Genomic DNA, 24019 nt, shown 5'->3' with positions numbered 1-24019 from the left:
ATGAAAGGAAAGCTTTGTTGTCAGCTTTACTTTATGTTCTGCCAGGAGCCAAATCCCTCTTCTTCAGCAGTAACCAGCAAAATACCAGACCTCCACTCTGATCCCAACTATCTTGAAACAAACAGAAATGCCGTTGGCCTTTATGGCCTGAGCAAGAGTCTGAGGTTTGCTGTTCTCCCCATTCCCTTCGTGTTTTTTCAGGGATTATTTCTGACAGATGGTATCAGTGTGCATTTAGGTTACACAGACTCTTTCTCATCCCTAAAGAAGGAAAGGGTCAGGAGGGGGAAGGCATTTCCACAATAGGAGAGAAGAGCCATAACATCCCATTCTGCTAGAAGTGCTGTGGTTTGCTATGGAACACCAAGCAAGCTGAAATGAATGCAACCCTTTCACCCCCAGCGTGCTTCTCCTTATCATCTGTGCTAAATTTCAACTATGCTGCTGCTCTCTTGTTAGCAGCTATTTCTTTGCAGGCTAGAGAGCTCACAAAAGGCAGAGGCTCTATTTCACACAGATAAAGTTACCTAAAGCAGACAGAAGCGAGGGGGAAAAAGGGGGAAAGGAGGGAGGGAGATATGGGAACAGCAACACCAACATTTCTAACTTCAGTTAATATTATGTAAGTTAAGGAATATAGACGTTTCTCACAGGAATAATCTTCTCAGAACTCTTCTGTAAGCTATTTCCACTAGACTTAAGGTTTGCGCTCCAGAAGGACAAGGCCAGCACACTCTCCTAGTAATTAAAAGCAAACATTCACACAAGGAATGTTATAACCTAAACATGAACTTTAATGGTTGTAAAATAGCTGGAAGCAAAAATAATTACTAGCAGCTACAAAAGACACTGAGATATTTGTAATCCCTTTGCTTTTGAATACAAAAAGCCCTATGTAGTCATAATAAGCTCTTCAGTATAGGAAATGGTAATGGAAGATTTGTCTCCTGATACTGTGGCTGTGCAAATAATTGATTTCTCAGCTGAACTGGAGGGAGAAAAAAAAGTTAAATCCAAAATGAATTTAAATGTTCTCCTTTTGCTTTCATTAATGAAAGAAGCGTCCTATAGGTTACCTGTACTGCTATCTCAGCACCAGGACAGAGGATGGTGCTGCCTCCAACTACAGCACTATCTTACTGGCATACACATGTCCTTTGTGGGATTCATGCTCTCTTTTTTTCTTCTCTGTAATCCACACTCGAATCCTCTGCCTGACAAACCTGGTCATGGGAACCCCAAGTCCACACCACTTTTCCTCCAGGAGTAGGCAGATGCCTAAGTCAACACACTCTCCTTGTTTACACTTCCCCCTGGCATAAAGAACTATATGAGCAACTGGAGGTGATCAGTTTAGACACCCTACGAGTCATTTAATGAGTCCTCAGTCTCCATGCAAAGTGGAGCAGACCTATAGAAAGAATAGAAAGAGTCCCAACCCACTGAGGCCAAAGATGTCTGGGAGACCTCATCCCAGTTCTTTAAATTTGGAGGTCTTCCTCCAAATCCTGTCCAAAATCAAGTATGAAGCAGGTTTCTCTTCCCATTTCTCATGCCCAGGAGAACACTGAGCATCTCAGCTCTAAATAATGCACTGTTCCAACGTATGTTTCCTAGTGTTAAAAGATCTGGGCAGTACATGAGAAGAACAGAGTCTAGCAAAGAGCCATCAAAATAGTAATAAGACTGGAGCACCACTCTTGTGAGAAAGGCTGAGAAAGCTAGGACTGTACAACCCAGAGAAGAGAAAGCTGAAGGGAGATCTCATCAATGGGTACAAATACCTGAAAGGAGGGTCCAAGGAAGATGGAGCCTGGTTCCTTTCAGCGGTGCCCAGGGATGGAATAAGAGGCACTGAGCACAAGCTGGATCACAGGATGTTCCCTCTGAGCATCAGGCTGTGCTTTACTGTGCAGATAACCATGCACTGGTACAGATTGCTCAGAGAGGTGAAGTCTCCATCTGTGAAGCTCTTCAAAAGTCTATTAGACATGGTCTTGGGCAAGCAGTTCAAGATGGTTCTTCTTTATCAGAGGGACAAGATGATCTCCAGAGGTCTGTAGCACCATCAGCTCTCTGCATTGCCTGGACTACGCTTTCATCCACTCTTCAAACATTATTGTTTGGAGAACAGGACAAACTCCTGGCAAATCTTGTTGCATGGAGAGCACTTCATTCAGTGGTTAATGTCAAAGACAGGACAAATAGTATAAATAGTATTACAAAAAGCAGACTGGTGAGCAGCCATAAAATACTCCTGTAGTATTTGTTTATTGAAAACAAAGAATAAACTTCAATTTTACTCTGCTTAATTGTCTGTTTCTCTGTTATGCCTCTCTTTGCAGTTCTGAAAGTGCATTTAGTGGCTGCATCAGCAGTATAACTAATGAATAAAAAATTGCATTCAAATACTTTCTAATACAAAGAAACAGTTTTAGCCTGACAGTGAACATAAACCTACATGCCTTGATCATTTAAAAGATAATCAAACTCTCCTTTATAGGAAAGGCAATCTTTTCAACTTTATGCAAGGGACGTATTTTCTACTACTGCCCTGTTCCAGATAAAAGGAAATGATTGTTTCTTTATGTGATTTACCTTTTGATATCTTCTGCCGTAAACTCCTTCCTTACAGAATTCCTGATCCAAACCTGTTTTCTCCTTTAGCAAATCACATTAACCACTCAGTGCTTTGTCCATACCAGCACAGTCTTCCCAAAAGACCAAAACTAGACTCGTTATGTAGTCTCAGGCACATAGCTTGCCATGGAAATCTCAGCTCCTATGCTAAAGGACAGTTTAATCATTCTACAGGATCACTGAAAATTATCTCAAGATGCAATCAAGTGTGGAGTGGACTTGAGGGACTCATCTTGCCTCAATCCATAGTGAGACATTACAGTACAGCTTACAGTGGCTTTAGAAACAAAATGAGGTACAATAGCACAGTTTGTCTACCTTACTGGGCTTTTGATACTGTATTTCATGAACATGCAACAAATGTCAGACTATTTCAACATCTGCAAAACGCAAGTCCTGCCAGTTGTCTTACCAATTTATACATTCATTATTCCTGTCCGTTCCCTCCGGCTCACTGAAGAAAATCACATGATTTACTGGTTAAAAATAAGTGAGTCACAATACAATAGGGACAGCTGAAACATTAAATAAAGAAATTACTATATAAACATCAGACTGCCCTGCATTCTCTTCTGTAGTGAATGAAGGCAAAAAAAAAGTAGTCTCTAGGTAGAGAAGATCTATTCAGAAGAAATTGCTAGCACACTGAAAGCCAAGTGTTCAAGATACAGAATACACAGTCAATATGTAGCGAAGAGTCATGGGAGTGGGATTAAAAAAAATATTTTGACAAGGATACATATCTCTCTTTAGGCATACATTTAGAAATACTTGAGGCTTGCAAATCTTGCTCACATAGCAAAGCATGCTGGAAGTACCACAGAAAAGAGATCAAAGCAATACCGAGTTCAATTAAACAAACTGGCGAAGTAACATACTGTGCCACAGGATGGATTTTTTAACCCAGGTGCACAGCTTGCAAAAACAGAAAATACTCCACATACTGCATTTGTGAAAAAAACCTATTCAGATGCCAAACATGCTATTTATGCAGCTCTAAGTTGCCTCAAACTAGTGAGACAGAGTTCTGTTGATTTCCTAATAGGAATTCTGCCAACATGCAAGGAGAACCATTATGTTTCAGAACAAGAACTCAGACACTTCCACAGCACTATAGATTTGAATGGCTATTTGGAGGAATAGCTAAACTTTCCAAACAACCACAGTAGACTTTTTCTTTCAGTTCTCAACTCTTAACTACATCCACATCCTAACATAAAAACAAAAATTTAAATAAATAAAAACAAACAAACAAACAAACAAACTAATTAATTAATTAAAACAAAAATTGAAGAGTTCATTGTTTAGGAGGAATTCGGTAAGGGGAAGCTTGCTGAGAAAAATAAATATATATATATATAATCAGCAGAAGTAGTATGAGTCTAGGGAAAGGATGTGATAACAACCAGCAGAATGGAGGGATGGTTGAGAACAAGTTCATTGGATTCCAAAACAGACATTAGTCCTCAAAAATTAGCATGTGAACTTTGGAAGTCTTGCAACTACAGAGTCAAATTGAGAAGTCCTTCACTGTCCCTGCTGCTGTACTTTCAGCCCAGAGAAGAAGACGTGAGGATCAGGGAAGGAGCAGCTTGCTTCCCAGGGCTCTTGCACAACTGGGCCTGCATCTCACATTGGCAGCAGCACAAAACACACTCTTTTAGTCAGTTGTCATCACCAGGCAACCAATTGTTTTGCCGTGCAGACTCTGTCAGCACGGATTAGCTTGCATTCCTGTTAACTCAAGAGCTTTGCAATTAAAACACTGTATGGGAAGTTGAGAGCCAGCAGGTCTTGAACACAGCAGGCCTTGTCCCTCTGCCTGAGCACAGTATCACCCAGGACCAACCATGACCCTTGTTCTGCAAGCAATGGCAAAGACTGTGCCTCTCAACCTAGTGAATGAGAGATGAGGAAAAGGATAATAACCATGATGAAGGAATGTGAATTATTCATAACAAATTAATGCAAGCCACTAGGGGCTATCAGAGAGTTTTGTTTTGTACGTAGGATGGGTAGCTGCTTAGCTCCAGTTTAGTGGTATCTCATCCATACCATTCACAAGATGACAATTTTACATCATAAGAGGTCCCTTGATGGTATGTATTAATTTATAACAGACGCAAAAGGAACAGAGTATTTTTGTGTATCATGCCAGTAAAATACATGAACTACTCCCTCAAGGCACATATATACATACATTAAAGCATTAGCAATGGCGCTAGAGTTAATAAGAGCTATGACATACAGTACATCCATTCACCCATTTCCCAGTAACCCAAAGGCAACACTTGCTCTCACAGTACTCTTTAAGACATGAAATTGCGCCACTCAAGAGTAAACAGGAAAAAATCAAACTGCTGAATGCCTGGCAAATACTCTTAAAACACTAAAGTAAACAGTACGACCTTGTCCAACCGAACACCCATTCAGAAGGATAAGACCTCATGTAAGAAGGGCTGTGTATTTGCTAGTATATCAAGGTGTTGCCTACTTTAGTACAGAGATGTAATTATGTCAGCATGGAGTATTATAAATGCAGATAGATTTAGCTGACTCTAGAATCTGGATGAAAAATAGTTCTATTTTTTGCAAGAGAGTATTATTACATCTTTCTTTGTTCCTTCAAATTAAATTCATTTCTGTTGACATTTAACCTAATGTAAATAAGATACCTGTTAGAGTCTGGCTCTCCTCCCACTCCTTGCTTCTCTTGCCTCATGGAATAGTAATGAAAAATCAAATGCTTGCAAAGTTGAAGACAGAGAGTGCTTGGAACTAGAAGACGACACAGATAATTTCAGGAAAAATAAGCAAAAAGTCAAGTCCCCTGGAGGTCTACAAACTGATAACTACTCCAGGATGGTACTGTCTTTCAGAAAAACCACACTGAATTACTGCATTATCAGTACAACAAGTAAATAAACAAAATAAACTTTTTTTTAATTAAAACCAAGTTAAGACTATGACAGGAATGACAGTAAATGTAAATTAGAATGTTTGAACTTATATTTCTCCTAGTTGTACTGTAGTTGCTAAATCACGGACTGTTCATTTCTGTCTTGATATAACTCAGGCAGTTTGCAGCTAGTAAAAAAAGTGATGAATAATGCTAAAAGATATTTACTGCCACAACTCTTGACAGAAAAGAAAAAGAGCATTAACAAAAATTAATGCACAAGCGAGAAGATTGGTCTTTCAACGTATATTCTTAAACTTTTCCTTATTTCCTATTTCCGTATTTCATCTTTTTGTTTTTGTTTGTTTCTTTTTTTTATTGTCATTTTTCCCAGGTACTTTGTCCCTTTAAGCTTAAAATGGAGCAGCTGGTTATTGCTAAGACACAGACGTGGACCATGAAGCACAGAAAACACAAAACTTCTGTTGTAGATCATCTCAGACACACAAGCTGATATTTTGTGATATGTCACACTTTCTATCCCAGTCAAATACAAAAGTACTTCATTTTAATTCAATATACATATTAATGAATATGTTTTTCCCAGGAGAATGTCATTTATCTTCCTTTTCTTTCCAAAGCAATATATATCAAAGGAAAGAGCAAATAATCTACCTATTAAACTTTAGTTGGCATGGAGCAAGCGAAAAGAAAAGAAAAGAAAAGAAAAGAAAAGAAAAGAAAAGAAAAGAAAAGAAAAGAAAAGAAAAGAAAAGAAAAGAAAAGAAAAGAAAAGAAAAGAAAAGAAAAGAAAAGAAAAGAAAAGAAAAGAAAAGAAAAGAAAAGAAAAGAAAAGAAAAGAAAAGAAAAGAAAAGAAAAGAAAAGAAAAGAAAAGAAAAGAAAAGAAAAGAAAAGAAAAGAAAGAAAGAAAAAGAAAAGAAAAGAAAAGAAAAGAAAAAGAAGGGAAGGGAAGGGAAGGGAAGGGAAGGGAAGGGAAGGGAAGGGAAGGGAAGGGAAGGGAAGGGAAGGGAAGGGAAGGGAAGGGAAGGGAAGGGAAGGGAAGGGAAGGGAAGGGAAGGGAAGGGAAGGGAAGGGAAGGGAAGGGAAGGGAAGGGAAGGGAAGGGAAGGGAAGGGAAGGGAAGGGAAGGGAAGGGAAGGGAAGGGAAAGGGAAGGGAAGGGAAGGGAAGGGAAGGGAAGGGAAGGGAAGGGAAGGGAAGGGAAGGGAAGGGAAGGGAAGGGAAGGGAAGGGAAGGGAAGGGAAGGGAAGAGAAAAGAAAAGAAAAGAAAAGAAAAGAAAAGAAAAGAAAAGAAAAGAAAAGAAAAGAAAAAGAAAAGAAAAGAAAAGAAAAGAAAAGAAAAGAAAAGAAAAGAAAAGAAAAGAAAAGAAAAGAAAAGAAAAGAAAAGAAAAGAAAAGAAAAGAAACATTTGAGTCATAGAATCAAAGAATGGTAAAATGGCTTGGATTGAAAGAGACTTCAGAGATTATTCATTTCCAACTCCATGACATAGGCAACTCCATTGCTATGCACCAGATCTGGCTGCTCAGGATCAATCCAACTTGGACTTGAATGCCTCCAGAGGAACACTCTCCTCCCTTCCCTGCTGCCACTCCCCTGCTGATGCAGCCCAGGATACAGCCATATGGGCTGCAGGCACACACTGCTGCCTCATGCCCAGCTTTCCGCACACCAGGAGTCCAAGTCCTTCTCCGCGGGTTTGCTCTCAAGTTGTTTATCTTCCAGATTGTAGACATATCTGGGATTACCCTGATCCAGGTTCAATACCACGCACTTAGACTTGTTAAACATAATTAAGTTCTTGTGTGATCACTTTACAAGTGTGTCTAGGCCCCTCTTGATGTCACTCCTTCCTTCTGTTATGACAACTGCATCCCTCAGCTTGGTGTCATCAGCAGCCTTAGTGAGGGTGCCCTTGATTGCATCATATATGTCACTGATAAAGACATTGATAAAGATTAATGAGTACTTGTCCCAAGACAGGCCCCTGGAGGACACCACTCATCACCAACCTCAACCTGCATGTAGAGCCACTGACAACAATCCTCTGGCCACCATCACTTCCATTATAGATGGACACTGTCAGGTACCTTTGGTGAAGCCATGCTGGCTGTCTCAGATCACCTGCTCATCTTGTATGTGCCTTGACATCTTTTTCAGGAGGATATGTCCCATGATCTTCTCAGGCACAGATGTGAGGCTCACCAGCCCGTAGTTCCCCAGGTCTTTCTTTGTCCCTCTCCTAAAAATGGGAGTGGTGTTTCCCTTTTTCTAGATACTGGGTGCTTTGCCTGATAGTAATGACCTTTCAAACATGGAGAGTGGCTTGGTAACCACATCAGCCACTTCCTTCAAGATGCTGGGATGCCTGTCGCCGGGCCCCATCAGCTTAAACAGGTCTCATATGATTCACTCTTCTTTTGCAGCGGGAGGGATTTTACTCACCCAGCCATCACTTAGAGGTTTAGAAATGTTAGTTTCAAGAAAAACTAAAAACAATTAAAAAAAAAAAAAAGATATAATGGAAGGTGTTAATAAAGGGAATGCAGATGCAAAAGAAGCTGCAAGTGTTATCTATAGGCAGGAACTTAGTCATAATCTGTGGTGGCCCTAAATTAAATTCTGGCTCCAATGCTGACCATTTTCCTGCAGTTTTGAGATTAAAATAAATGCAAATTCTTCCAAAGAAAAGAACCTTTTCACTGCCATTCACTGCTATCTTTTTCGTTGTTGTTATATAGGCTACTTCTGAAAAAAACATCCAGAACATCATTAGTTTCTTGATTGCTCTGATTTCCAGTCTTGGCAATTTTTATTTCAGAGTATCAACATATATGGATATAAAAGGGCAAACATTTCTAATGATGACTTGCTTGACTCATCAAATCAGTTTGTTTTCTTAATATAAATAGTGCAAGGGTTCTACAAGGTGCGTGACAGTTCTTCATGCACTTTGAACCAAAGTAAAGCCCATGGGGTTGTGATTGCTGTTCGTATTTAAGACAGCAAATGTACCAAACCAATAGATGGTTTTGTTGAACACTTTTGTTGAATTTAAAAAAAACAGATTTGGCAGCACAGGAGGATCCTGTGCCTAGATTTGAGATACAAAATCTAGATTCTCACTAATAACCACATGGCTCTGCTTTAAGTGAATTACATTTTTCTGCTTGGATAATGCCTGGCTGAAGTTCAGTAACACAGTACTTCTCTTTCTCTTTTCACTTGTATTGAAACTTGTATGGATCCTCTGCTCGCTGATTGGAGGACTTTGAGAATTTTGTCAACCAAACTGGTTGACATTATCTGACAAAAAACAGTGGATGAGAAAAGCACTAAAACTGAAACTGGGGACTGTGACAGAGAAAGTATATATATATATATATATATATATTTGTAATTTTGAATATAAGAAAGAGGAAAAACAGTAATAGCATTTGCCATCTCAGATTTCCTCAGCATTGCACCAGTGTAATATTATATGCCTTAAGTCTGTATATCTTGAGATGTTTTAATAGAAAGTCTCCTTTTACAGTTGAATATTAAAAGCTATCTAGATATACGTGTTCATATAACTGTATATCTGACTACAGACACAAAGTGTATCTTTAGGCACATCCTTGGGTTAATTTGATAAAGCATCTTGATTTTGGCATATGCAACTTGATCAGCATTTTGCTACCAATTGCATAACCTGATGATACTTATTTTCATATTACTTTGAACCCAATTCTTTTAATTCTAGTATTTCTGTCACACGTGGTTGAAGTCCCATTTTCATTTGGAGAAGCCATGAAAAGAGATCAGATATAGTAAAATATCAGATATAATCAGATATAGTCATTTGCTGCTGAGAGTAGCTTCTGAGCAGGTAAGTCTGCGCTGGCAAGGGACCGGGAGTAAAAAAGCCAAACAAAAAGCTCTTTTTAAGGCTTTTTTTAAGGCTTTTTTGAGGCTAGCAACAGCACTGTGCTTGTGCTGGGGAGCTGGCAGCTGTGTCATCAGGGGTGGAGCAGGCACATTAGTGGGACCTGCCACTTAAACACCTTAAACACCTACCCTTAACCTTCACACCTGATAATAAGCTTTAAATAACTTCGATTACACAAAACATATGAGGTGAGTAACCATCGTTTCTGCTCACTGAGAAAGGGGAGGTTCAGAGAGTGAGAACAGCTCATGCTTCCTATAGGGTGCTACATCTGTGCACATGGGATGTGAGTCTAGTGAGAATTGTAAGCTTCGGTCCCTCCTTAATCAGTAGACCAGCTTTCCTTGGCAGTCTCTGAGATTACAGGCCAAAATATGGTCTCCACTAGACAGCGGGCTTATTCTAAGACCGTGGCAACCCAGATGGAGAGCTTGCAGAGAAATGTCGCTGTTCAGGTCTCTGGCTGCAGGGAGTGCCTGAGCCTGCTGCTGCCCGGGGAGAGTGGCAGGTATTCCACCTGTGTGAGGTGTGAGCAGGTGGACGAGCTGCTCAGTCTGGTGGTGGAACTCAAGGATGAGGTGCAGAGACTTAGGACCATTAGGGAATGTGAGTGGGAGACTGACTGGTGGAGTGATTCGCTGGCTTACCAGAGGGAAAGGTTCTGGGAATATACCCCCAGAAAGGTGGGAGGCCCCCTGCCATGTCACAGTCTGACAGACCTGACTGATGAGGAAGGTAGGAAGAGAGTTCCTACTCGGTGTCACAAGAAACACCCCCGCCTGCCTAGCACACTTCCCCAGCTCCCTCTAAGCAACAGGTTTCAGTTGCTGGAAGTTGAAGGGGAGATTAATGAAGAGGTGATGGAGGATTTGCCTAGGAGAGAGCCTACTGAGAGGCGGTCACCCCCACACCTTGAGACTGCCTCTGACAGGAAAGAAAGAAGGGTGGTTGTACCACTTCCTGAAGGGAGGTTGTGGTGAAGAGGGGTTTGGCCTCTTCTCCCAGGCAACAAACAGGACCCGAGGAAATGGCTGCAAGTTGTACCAGAGGAGGTTTAGGTCAGACATGAGGAAAACTTCTTCTCTCAGAGGGTGGTCAGGCACTGGAATGGCTGCCCAGGGAGGTGGTGGAATCGCTGTCCCTGGCAGTGTTCAAGAGGCGCCTGGATGAGGAGCTGCAAGATATGGTTTAGTAGCTTGTAGTAGCAGTGGCAATGAGGAGATGGTTGGACTGGCTGATCTTATAGGTCATTTCCAACCTTGTGATTCTATGTTCTATGAAAAAAAAAAAAAAAAAATCCTGCAATTTTGCATTTTGTAACATGATTCATATTGGTAGCCTGTTTTTTAGAGAGAAGAGATGAACACCACAGAAAATCTTTTTCAAAACCACTGGTAAACACTTCAAAGCAGTTTAGAAAAGCAAATCTGTAAAAATATGACTTAAAATATTTGACTGAGAAAGGTAATTCCTAGCATTATCTTTTCTCCTTGTGTTAAATTACTGAACTTCCATAGATTAAGAAAGTATTAAATATTGCAATTCAAATTTCATTCCTAATTCTTAATACTCTTTAAAATTACAGTCTAAAAATTCAGCCCATAATCCTACCTTTACAACTTGACTCCCAGAATGAGATTCCCTAATAACAGTTAATCACTGACAAGCTTCTTACTTTGAAGCTGTTCAAGAACTTGAAATTTCAATGTATAGTTGTACGTTTCCCACCCTCATATAGATAAACATGCATACAGATAGGTACATATGCACACATACATAAACACAAGAAGTAAAATTTGAATAAAACACCTTTTCTTGCCTCATGTCAAATTACCAGTCATATACACCAGTTTAGACTCACACCCTGAGTTAGTGGTTGTAACCAATTAGTTACTGGTGCAAATGATATTCCTTTCATGTAGCAGCTAATTTTCATGCTTTAAGTATAAAGAGGTCAAATTAGCCATATGTGAACCTACAAATGAAATGTATTTAGGAATGGGATGGATGGAAAAAAAAAACCATTCTTTAACTTACACTTTCTGGGCTTCAATATTAGGTGCTGAACCCCTTCCACTCTCTTCCAGCTGCAACCCAACTTTTGCATTACCTCTGGTTCTGTCCCAAAGCACAAGATCAGAGATTCACTACTTCAGACCATTTCTGAAAATTCTTCTCCAAGCACATGAAACTAATCAATTACAACAATTATTTTTAAAAGATATTAAAGAGAATCTGCAGTATCTCCATGTGCATGAGCATCCCATCTCTTAAGTAGAAAAGAGACAACTTAGGATGTAGCAAGAATGGAAAATGACTGCAATTTTAAGTTACCAGAGAAATCTGGAGTATTTATTTATTCTGTGGGGTTTTTTTTGTTTGTTTGTTTGTTTTTGGTATCTCTTTCAATTATCCTTAGCTCAGAGTTGTTGCTGATGGCTCTTTCTACACACATGACATTTCAGAGTATCTGGAAGATCCAATTCTTTCAAGACTCTTCAAATAGAATTTGTGTTTGCTTGTTTGTTGACTTTGGAAGAAAGCAGTAGAGAGGGAATTAATTATGTTAAACCATGAATTTATTCTGTTCTGGGTTGTTGTACACCCAGCACTGCAGACAAATGGCAAAGTAACAGTGAACACCCACCTGCATTTTAAATATCTCCTCTTTCTTCTGATTTTGATCATGTTCGTGTTTCCATATCCTTTCTTTATTTTTGAAAATTCTGTTATTTCCCATCTTTTCCACATCTCTAAAGGTACTTTCAAAAATCCTTTTGAAATTCTTTTCAAGTCTGAAGTAAAGTAATTTGAAATAATTCAGTGAATGGGATTGAAAAGAGTTCTTCAGTCTATGATACTTGTACAAGGCTGTATTTAGGAGATACACTGTGAAAAATCTTTCCTCTTCCCTTGACTGTCTCCAAAAATGAGCCCAGATCTTCTTATGCAGAAAACAAATGCATGGTGGGAGTAGAGTAAAAATAGACAGCACTTTTTACTCGTATTTTCATTTTATTACCCCAATTAACTATTGTACAAAAACTCATCAGGACAGCTCTTGAGAAGCATTTTTGTGCACAGTTTGAACATTTAACAGGCCATACGAACTGTACCTGTGCTTGCTACACCCTCATAATCATATATTTCTTTTTTCTCTAACAGCTTACGGCAGTCCCCATATGTCTTTAACTTTCTTAACAGCTCTTTCCTGGCTGAAATTTGATTTTTCTGCTGTTTTCTGAAACACATAACTAAGAGAAGGTTCATTTTTCCCCCATCTGCTTTTTAGTGATTTCTTTTGCTCACTTCCTGACATGCAGCTCGTTATCCTGCAGTGCACACCCAATTTCTTCATTGGTGGTCTTTCACAGACGGAAATACTTAGTTACACCTGAAGAGCAGGTACACTTTATTCTCTGCCATTTGTAAAATCCCAATCTTATTCACTGCCATACAATTATTTGAGAGCTTGTCATAAGATCTGTACTCTCTTTCAGTGATGCTCAACTTTGACAGATAAGCTGTTATTAACATAATTAATAATGGCTTATATTTTCTCTCTGCTGTGATGTGTTTGAAAAACTGCAGAATCCATTTTCTTATTTCAAGTCAGGCACAGACTGTGGATGAAAATCATAGAATCATAGAATGGGCTGGGTTGAAAAGGACCACAATGATCATCTAGTTCCAACCCCTACTATGTGCAGTGTCATCAACCACCAGACCGGGCTGCCCAGAGCCACATCCAGCCTGGCCTTGAATGCCTCCAGGGATGGGGAAATGCTTATGCACATTGCATCCTCCTTTAGCAAACTGAATTCCATATTTAAAGCCCAGTTTCAGCAGAACATGCACTACACATCAAGCAGTCCATGTTCCACAAAGCATGACAGAGAAGCATCTGCAGATGAGGTACGTCATATAATCATAGAATCACAATGTTGGAAATTACCTGTACGATCATCTAGTCGAACTGTCTCCTCATCACCATTGCCACCACAAGCTACTAAACTACTTATTGAGAAAGGTGCTTGAGATTGTCTGATCTTGGATACATCACCTGGGATGGCAGAAAAAAACTTGTATAGAGCTTCAGCCTGGAACCTCTAAGTTGCCACATGCTATAAGGTGCCATATTTAATCTGGCAAATACATTTAGGTCATATTTCCCTGACCCAATTTGTCCATTCTGCCACAGATATCTATGGCAAGTAAAAACCCCAATTCAGGCAGAATTCAAGCAATTGATTTCCTCACATTCAAAAGTAGAAAGAAACTAGATATAAAATAAATGTGGGGGAAATAGTATTTGTTTTCTGAACTTTATTCTCAGAACAAAAGGCATGAGAAAATGCAGTCCCAATTCAAAGGATCAACTTAGGCAGACACTAGCATGTAAGAAACACATAATGCTATACCAGAAGACACCACAAGTCTTGGGCTCTTTGGCTCTCCTACAAAAATTTTATGACTGTTAACTGAAGAACTTCAAACAATGTTCAGAAAACAGTAGCTCTGATAATGTCATTATCAGAGTCATAATGTCTGCATAATCAATGTCATAATGTCATAATGCATAATGTCATAATGTCATAATGCAAAATCTGCTCTCGCCAGCATACCTCCACACATTCTGATCTTACTAAGCAGCAAATAATTCTGCTTAGTGTCATATCTCTGAAAACTGACTGACTGCAGCAAAGCTTACCAGAAGAAAAAAAAAGAAAAATCAAAACAAAAACTGCCATCACCACCACCAACAACAAAAAAAATAACAATAAAAACCACAGAAGATGAGAACCAACATATCTCTGTAGCTACGGTATCTCTCAAATTCTACTCATCAGATTTTTCCATTTTCATCTTGAACTGAATTACACAGTAATCTTATACAGCACTGCTGTTCCCTGACAGCTGCTTCACTTCTAAACACAAGCAAAACATCCTTCAGGTAATAAACTATAAAATTAATACTAAACTTCTAGTCTATCTGTGAATATCAGTTCTATCTGTGAATATCAGTGGGTGGCCATTCCACCCACTGAAAAAGCTTCCTATTCCATTTAAAATACCTCTCCTAGAAATATTGAATACTTAGTCATTTCACTTATCCGTATGCCTCTACTTCTGATTCATAACTAAATAAACATTTATTTTCCTAAATGTTATTTACAAGCTTTCCTATATGAAGACCTAACATACAAACCAGGAGAAAAGACTTAAAAAAAAAAAAAAAAAAAAAAAAAAAACCAAAACAAAGCAAAACAACAAAAAAAACAACAGAAACTAAATACAGAACATTGAACACTACCAGTCCAATGAATATTAAAATCACCTTCTGTTGTATAGTTTTGTACACACAAATGAGGGTATTTTAATGTAACCGAAGACAATTAAAAAAAAAAAACACATTATGCAAACGCTATAACAAATGTAAAATGATAAATTAGTGAGCAACTATTCAATCATTACTGTGACTAATTCCTGTATATGATGCCATAGCAAATGAACCTGAACTTGTTCTGGTTGACTGCAGTGTACTGTTGAAACATTTCCATTTGGTTTGTTTGCTGCTTATGTAGACCACTGAAGTAGATAGCATCTGTTTAATGAGCTCCCACTTCATTAGAGAGCTGCACTACTCACTGAGTCATACTCTTTAAGCATGCAGGCTGTGTAATCTGGTGTTGTTTTAAAGCAAATACTAATTTATGATTACCTGTTACATTAGGCCTCTGAAAATTGTACTCACACTGGCTTGTGTGAGCAGAATGCTAATGGTCTGATTATGGACTGCAGTGATGTCTCATGCTTAGAGTCTATGAACATAAATTCCAATCTCAAGCACATTGGCTGAATAATGCATGCAGCTTAGAAACGAAAAGGGATAAAATACATTCACTTGGAAAACACACAAATTATAGTCTCTAGAGCCATCAAATACAGAAATGCAGGAGATAATCAGAAACATTTCAGTGATTCCATGTTATCTATATAGACTGTTGAATGACAACAGAATTATACATTCAGGTGTTATTGTAATTATGTAATTGTATTATCCGTATGCCTTAATGACAGCTAATCAAGTAATTTTCTGAATAAAAAGATGACAAAGTCTAAAAATCATAGACTCATAGAATGGATTGTGTTGGAAGGGACCTTACAGATCATCTAGCTCCAGATCATAAAAAAACTCTAAAAAACAGACTTCAGCTATAAATGTGATCAAAGTGGTGATAAATAAACATTCTACTATAGCTCTGAATTGGTCTAAAGCACCTTCAGATTATGCCTTAGAACTGGAATGGACAGTGGGTCATTGAGTCTTAGCCCTAGAGTCAGAAGAAACAAGGTGAAAAGCATTTATTTCAGATGTGCTCACACGATATCCTTTCCATATGCTACCTAACAGTTAAGCACAAAAATGTTTCTCCACACATTAAACGCACTCAGTATACCTCTATATTCCACAACACATACCAGGGCAGTAAACAAATATATTGTCCTTCACAGTGCACACACAAACCTTGTCAATCTGACTTGATAGAAAAATCTTTCTTAAAACACAAGATTTTTTTTTTTTTTCAAAATATATTTCACTATATATCTGCTCAGAAAAACCAGTGGAGGGCTTGTTATTATTAAGCATTAGGACCAAGTCCTGAATTTCCCATAGACAATCCATTGAGTAATATTGACCATAACCAATTTAAAGTAATCACCCATCTAAGATAAAATACCGAAACATAAAGTTGTTGACCTAAACTTTAGACAAGAAAGACAACCAAGAATATCCCTGGAGTAAAAAATGATTAGACAAACTCTCCAAAAAAAGGACTAGCCTTCTTAGTCATAAGAACATAAAATCACAGCAGAGACGCATCCTCCTAAACAAAAGTACAAGAAAGTGCAACAGCAGAACAACAATACAGTAAAAAAGTTCATCTGAAAGGCTTTCACAAGACTACCAACGAAGCTTAAGAAGGTGCAAATAGTTCAAATTACTCACATAGAAAAGAGAATAAGACAAAACATATCACAAGTCAGGAAGGATAGAAAAAACTCTAAGAACAACAAAGAAAAAACTATTCAGAGAAATGCATAAGAATTTATTTATTCTGAGATAAAGTTCCAAATGACTATGATGAATTTTGTACACTACCGAAGAGGAAAGTTAACTAAAAATGAAGGTGGCTCTTCAATGAAGGTGAAAGAACTCTCACCAGCAATATTCACTGTTAAGGATGTTAAGAAAATACTTATTTGTTTTATACATAAAATAAGACTTATTGTCTTATTTTAAGAAAATAATTGCGGTGTTTCTTCTGTTACATTGCTACCAAATAGGAATCTCAAACATGAATCCAAGTTCCATCCTTAACTGATATATTCTACTTATAGAAATTTGTAATTTTCTGCTCAAATACATGTAATTGTCAACCTACTTCATTCAAAGAAAGGATGAAATGATAAGCAATACTGCAACCCTCCAAGATACAACAGCAAGCTTGCGTGTCTTATCTGTCACCTACTTTGAAGCACAGTATACCGAAAAATTGAAATATCAATAAAATTGATAGAACTAAAAAGTGAGGGAAGATTGTTTAACCATAAGAGTTATGGTTAATAACTCTTACTTAGTAATATTAATATATAATATATAATAATTAATACTATTAATAATTAATATGGAATATCTAAAAACAGAAGCATAAACATAGACATAAAACAAAGGTTTTCAGATTTGATTCCTTTACCCTTTCAACTTAAACAATTACAAGTTCCACGTGTTTCAGTTTATATTTTCCCAAAGCGTCAGTAGTTCACCTTGACTTAAGTAGCACACCATCTGGTCTTCTGGCCAGCAGACTCTTTATTCATATGAGAAATGGAAAGACAAATAGAAGCATCAATAATCAGTGCTTCTAATTTCCTTATAAAGCTACGCTAAACACACAGTCTCTACCTAGAAAGGATGTTTTGTGTCGCTGCCTCATGGTTTCAATCATCAATCCCTGACAGGATACAAACTTTTCCACAAAATTCATAATTGTTCATCTTTACCTTATATTTTTTCCTATACTCTATTTATTCATTTAAACAAAGAGTTTACTTTCCCAAAGCTCTGAATCCACTTCTAGGTTTTTAGTTCTTTTGTTCTCAGTGCCTGAAGAGATACTGACATAAACCAACTGGAATTGGTTGTTGATTACAAAAATTTCATATCTGGCAACAAAGTATATACACAGAACAAAGGTTTTGAAAGACTCCTAAACTCTGAATAAATTAACTCTGAAAGAAATAAGTGGACACAAGAACCGACAAAAAGGCCAAAAAATGAAACTCATGTAGCTTTGGTACACAGCTAACATGCAATACTTATTAGAGCACAAAAGTGCATTAGCCAGGAGTGGAAGTTAGGAAGAGGGGTAGATTGAGACACTTCTATTTCTAACTGCCAACTCTGAAATTATTAAGCACTTTTCTATTAATTATACAGAGGGAAGTAACCGTGGATCTCTTTCAGACAAAGTACCATTCTCCATAGAGAAACAAGATTGGTTAAGAATATCTTCTAGTTGGGGGGGAAAAAAAGATGTTTTTGAAATATTGAAAAGTATAACCTTTTCTCACTCATTTAAAGACAGAGAGAAAAAATTGTCGTATGAAATCAAACCATGCCTGGGATTTGTAACAAGACAAAACCATCAAAAGAACAAGAATCAGCTCTCTCTACAAATAAGCAGAAGCCATCAAGCACAGAAAGTCACCAGGTCTGTACAGAATGGGCTGTCCTCAAAAAATACAGCTCAAGAGAGAAAAAAAGATGTATAATAAAAAATGTTTTTGAAGAAGAAAGGCTCATGAAATTTAGAATTGAAGTGAAAAAAGAATATGGATGTGATCAAAGATTTTATCAGTTTTGGCAAGGAAGGGAAGGGAAGGGAAGGGAAGGGAAGGGAAGGGAAGGGAAGGGAAGGGAAGGGAAGGGAAGGGAAGGGAAGGGAAGGGAAGGGAAGGGAAGGGAAGGGAAGGGAAGGGAAGGGAAGGGAAGGGAAGGGAAGGGAAGGGAAGGGAAGGGAAGGGAAGGGAAGGGAAGGGAAGGGAAGGGAAGGGAAGGGAAGGGAAGGGAAGGGAAGGGAAGGGAAGGGAAGGGAAGGGAAGGGAAGGGAAGGGAAGGGAAGGGAAGGGAAGGGAAGGGAAGAAAATGTAGAGAAGTTTTGTATATGTGGAAGATGAGAAAAACAAAGATAGTCAACTTTCAAGCAAATTTCTTGAATGTCACTGAGACAATTTCTTCTGGATATCACAGAAGGTTGCTTAAATAAAAACAGGTAAGTTAATGATTTTGAATCACTGATTTTCTATACAGAGTAGTATTAAACAGTCACAGAACAGACAAGACAGTGCTAGACCTTTCACCTTCTCTGCCCTATTTTTGTATTTTTTTTTAGGGAGGAATCAAAATGTGCTTTTGTTTGACTTGGGCACATGGTGGTCAAATGTGGACATGCACAAACCAAAAAAAAATCTTTTTATCTGGTGTATGTTCCAGAAAAAGGGGAGTGCTAACATATTCACTGTTCAAGACAGAATTGACAGGAGTGGAAATAGAGTACATCTTTCTAGCTGAGTGAAAATTCTCATTTGGATAGAGAGGGATAACTTATTTCTGTGGCTTACACTTTGCTCCTGTGTTAGCAAGAGCAGCTTTCATAAATCATGTATAAAGTACTTATTTTGGTGACAATTATGACATAATTTCTTATAGACATGGAAGAGCTAAACACTTAAGTCCCAGTATAAAAGTTCAATTTTTCTCATCTCTCATTACTGAGCTATCCTGCAAAAAGCTTAAATTAAAGACAACACCCAGTTTAAGACATTTTTTTTCCTGCTAGAGAGTTTTTAAATATCCACAAGAGATTATTAATTTATCAGGTGCATTTTCTTCAGCCATATCTGCCACATTCATTAATACTGAAAGGAACTGTCAGTCACAGAGAGAGAGAAAAAGCATCTGCTCCTGGCAAAACTGTGTTGTTTGGTAATCAGAATTCTGCTTATGCAAGGCTGCAATTGTCCTCAATTCCCTGAACAAGGACCTTTGCAGGTCTCCTGTGCTCAGTGACTCTATTTTGTAGATCCTTGTTCCTCATACTTTAACTGACCAGATTTCCCTTACTCTGTTGAAGAAGAAAATTACTGCAACAGAGAGATATTTCTAATCATTTACAAAATAAATTGGGATAAAATATCTGTTAAAGTAAGTAATGTAAAAGAAATGAAAGAAACTTTTTAGTTGCTCCCTGACAAAAACCAAATATAGGAAGTCAAACAAACTTCCTCAGTAGGAAGTGCAAGAGTAATTCTATTTACTGGGCAAATCAACTCTGTCTTTCATTTATTTTCATGAAAAATAGAAACAGGAACTTTAGAAAAAAAAATAAATTGATTAGTTAAACAAAATGTTACTTGGCAGTGATGGGTTTTGTTTTGTTTCAATTTATTTTTGTTTAAGTTTGGTTGTTTGCAATCATCCTTTGACTAATATCAGTGTTACCAAATTTGGAAACATAATGAGAAGGAGAGAGAAAAAGAAATGCCAACTATGCCTTCTGCTTTCAAGTTCACTGAGGTGATAACTAACCTAGCCAGAGTATTCCACAAATAGAGTGACAAGCAAAACTGATTTGAGGTGAGAGCTGCCAAAGGTAAAATCAATAGCCTAATACTTAATTTTACAAGGACTCTTCAAGACAAATCAAGAGTAGCATCACTGTGCATACTTAGAAATATTGTGCTCATAATTTTTTTTTTCATGAGCTATTATTTTGCATGAAGTGATTGCCCAAGTGCCTGAACTGCTACATAAAATCACTCTGCCACATTGTTTGACAATAATAACCGGAATCAACTTTTTGCAGGTAATCTCAAGATAATTTAAAATATACCGGTGATGTTAAAATAAGATATTGAGGCAAAGAAGAACAACAGCAACAAAAAAGAAGTGGAGTGGATCAGGGCAGAGATCAGAATTCAACCACACTACGAACAGCATTACAAAGAAAAGTGAAATGGTTCAATCTATGGCAGATTGTATATCTGATTGTTATTTCCAGACTCAGTTTAAAATTATTCATTATTTTAGTGCATATAAAGTGAAAAATGAAGAAATACATGATTGATAACACATACTGTGTTGCTTCAAAACAAATCTTAATGCGAAATACTTATTTTGCTTAATGTCAGTGTCAATGTAAGAGATGAAATTGAAGTAATTTGTTAAGCGCTTAACAAAATCAGATATTTTAACTATCAAAAGCCAGTATGTTTTTAGGTGGTCATCTCTTTTATTTTTTATTTTTTTTTATTCAAGAACACTAAAATCAATCAATTATACATTGAAGTTTTGAATAAAATCACATATATTCAAATATTTTATATTTTTCAGCTCTTTGAGATTACAGGACAGTGATATAGAGCATGACCAACAGCAATATTTCTGTATATAAGAGCTGCTCCAATAGTAATGCCTCCTATTTTATTATTTTGGCCCATGATGTCAGAGGGGAATGTTGGTGGGATACATAGCCTTCTCACCAATATTCCATCACATGCTGTTGCCACATGGAAGACAAAACGGCGCACGGTTGTGACTGCGTTGATTAGCAGTGTTTTGAAGCTGAGAACTTCCTCTAGAGAACAGCTACTCTGCTCTTTGTAGCTGTTGTATTTCCCAAGGGAGTAAATAGGAGGCATTACTTTTGGAGAAATCAAGGTAACCTGAGCCAGATTATCTGTGATAGATATATGTAGACACAAATAGATTAAAAAAAAATAATAATAAAAACTTAGATTTCCATATTACCTAAGTAAAGCCTTCAACTGGGCTATCTTTATATATTGCCTATATTTTTATACATCACCTATATTTGAGAAAGAACACTGCATCTTGTCATTAACTTTTTTAAGAGTCACCAGTGGCCAGGAAGAAGACAAGGATGCTGAGTTAACAGCCCTGCCCAGCAAGATATGAACTGCAGTACAAATCTTTGCTTGAAGATGACAACTAGAGAGGTTTCCTTTGAAATGTTAAGAACATACTCTCATAAAATAATGCCTATCAAAATCTTCTAAGAAGTTTCTAATTATCCAAGGGATATACTCCAGCAAAGATTAAAAAGTATTCCAGAAGTTTTTAATAGATTCTGTCTGGAAAATAGCAGGCAATTCAATAAGCCAATTTACTGCTGCTCTTCTGCGTCTCAAACTGACAGAAATCTGTTCTGAGGCCCTGGCTTTCTATTTTTAAAGCATTGTTGCCTCCTTAAAAACAAAAACAAAACAAAACAAAAATAATACAATGAATTTACTCTGGGTTAAAATTGCAGTTCTCTCATAACTAGATTAAAATGGTAGCTTCCTTCTGCTCAGATCTGCTTCTCAGGATGTCAAAGCCACGGTGCACAAAATAAAATCACAATGTTATGTAGCTCCACAGCCCACACCTACCAAGAATGCAGGATCTTTTGATTTCCACAGGCTTGGCACATACAGCACATTTTTGGCCCCAGAAGCCCAAAAATAAGGTCATCTGAAAGCTTCAGGTTATTAGACAAAGCACACAGCTTTCAGGACCCGTTACGCTCCTGCTATGTGACAGCTTTGTGCAATAATGACAACGCTTTGATTAGCAAGCTTCTCAGTGCAAAACGGAAACACAGTAGTCAGCAAAGCAGCATTTCTATTTCCATTCCAGCTATGCAGACATGCTGAAGTAATGATCCTGGCAATACGCTAGGAAAACATTAGAAACACTTTAGTAAGCAAATAATTTAATTACAGCCCTCTCCGAGGCACTTTATACTGTGCGACCCCTGACCTTTTATATTGCTGTACCTAAACTCAGCATGGGATTCACACTTCCCATTCCTGTCACAGGATCTCTCCATCTTGTACCATTTAATATAGTGTGCTCCAGGTGTTCTGTGGTGAATGAATAGTTATATTACTACCTGTCAGACACAATCACACTCTATTCATCATCCACGGCTGGCTGCGTGAAGCCCTGTTTCCAGCAGGCTCCCTCTCCATTTCCTTGTTCAAACGTCTGCAGTGCTTTCGGCCCATCTGTCAAGCCTGTCATTTAGAGGGAAAACAGTATCAGTGCTTTAAATATATGGAGTTCTCTATTGAAACAGTGCTGTGATTGAACTGTCAGCATTCTCAGTATCACAGACAGTAATTCATGATTGGTCAGAGCTCCATTTAGGTTGCTATTACTGCATTGACATTGCCGGGTCACACTGAGAGTTTTTTCCCCTCTGCAGTCAGGTCTATAAATAGCACAATTAACCTTTCAAGAATTACAAAACGTTCTCAGTTCCCCTCCTCCACGAATTCACTCACGATCTGTGCCATTTATAATAATCAAGGGGAAAAAAATCTCCAGGAAAGGGCATTTCTCTCTCCCGAAGTATACGTCCTGTGTCAGCAAAGAACAAATACTGTAATGTCCTTTGTCCTGCCATTTCTCCTGCTATGATCAGCAGGCTTGCCTCAAGTTCCACTGCTCCAGGCTCAAGCCTGATCTGTTCAGCCCATATGCTTATGTATTGCTTTGAGCTGAAAACACTATTTAAAAAAAGATTTGAATATTTAACAAAATCCAGAAATAAAGTACTTCTGAAAGACCAAAACAAACAAAACAAAACAAAAAATTAAAAAAAAATGTTTTTTGTCATATACAAACTTTTTTGTTTGTTTGTTTGTTTGTAGGTTTTTTTGTTGTTGTTTTTTTGTTGGGTTTTTTTTTTGTGTTTTTTTTTTTTTATAAAGAACCCTTTAGCTTAAGAGAAACATGAAACAGAGCAATTCTCTGTGGATGAGAGCTCATATATGTTTCCTTCTGGAACAGATGACAATGAGAGAACATGGTTTTTCCATACAGCCACGAGATGAGTCCATCTGGTGAATGCTAATCTCTGTGTAATTTATGTCACCTATTAGCTGATATCTCTCAGGAGCTCAGGGCAACTGAAGCAGCTTGGCTTTCACTCACATCTTTGTAAAACAAAGCAGTGTTGGTAAGCTTACTGAACAGCAGATCAGGTTTTCTCTGTTCCAGTCCCTGAACAATTTACTACAGCGTTGACACAGGTAAACCTGGGCCGAAATCTGTGTTTGCACTCTCACCCACAGCTTATCTCAGCAGCTAGAGCCATCGTCCGGGGACTTGCACATCTCCTTGCACTATCCCAGAATCCCTTTCTGGGGGCAGGAGTGGACAGCAAAACAGGGCAAGAGAGACTGAGCACTCGGGAGATACAGATAGGTTTAGAGAGAAATCAAAGAGGTTAGTTCAAGTCACCAGGGGAGCAGAGCAGTGTGGAGAAGAAAGATGAGCGCCTCAGCTGCCTCCTTCAAGCTAAGAACAAAGTCCTAATTTTGAACACAACTGTGATGTCTCAGAGGACTTGCTGGGTTAAAAGCTTAGGGCTCTAGTCTTGATTACATTTTCA

At 38.0% G+C, this 24019-nt stretch overlaps 1 long non-coding RNA gene across 1 annotated transcript in view; it reads right to left on the bottom strand.

Moving 5' to 3' along the window:
* The window catches only part of LOC128089337 (uncharacterized), a 41975-nt gene extending 19277 nt beyond the window's left edge, over positions 1-22698 (bottom strand). The window contains exon 1 of the long non-coding RNA XR_008210491.1: positions 22514-22698. This is a non-coding gene — a long non-coding RNA (uncharacterized LOC128089337). The remainder of the gene's footprint in view (positions 1-22513) is intronic.
* Between the last annotated feature and the right edge of the window lie 1321 nt (positions 22699-24019).

This window comes from Tympanuchus pallidicinctus, unplaced genomic scaffold (genome assembly GCF_026119805.1).
Source record: "Tympanuchus pallidicinctus isolate F22 unplaced genomic scaffold, pur_lepc_1.0 scaffold4, whole genome shotgun sequence".
In the NCBI taxonomy this organism is placed as follows: Eukaryota; Metazoa; Chordata; class Aves; order Galliformes; family Phasianidae; genus Tympanuchus; species Tympanuchus pallidicinctus.
The sequence above is the reverse complement of the archived record's forward strand: the minus strand, read 5'-3'. Positions and strand labels throughout refer to the sequence as shown.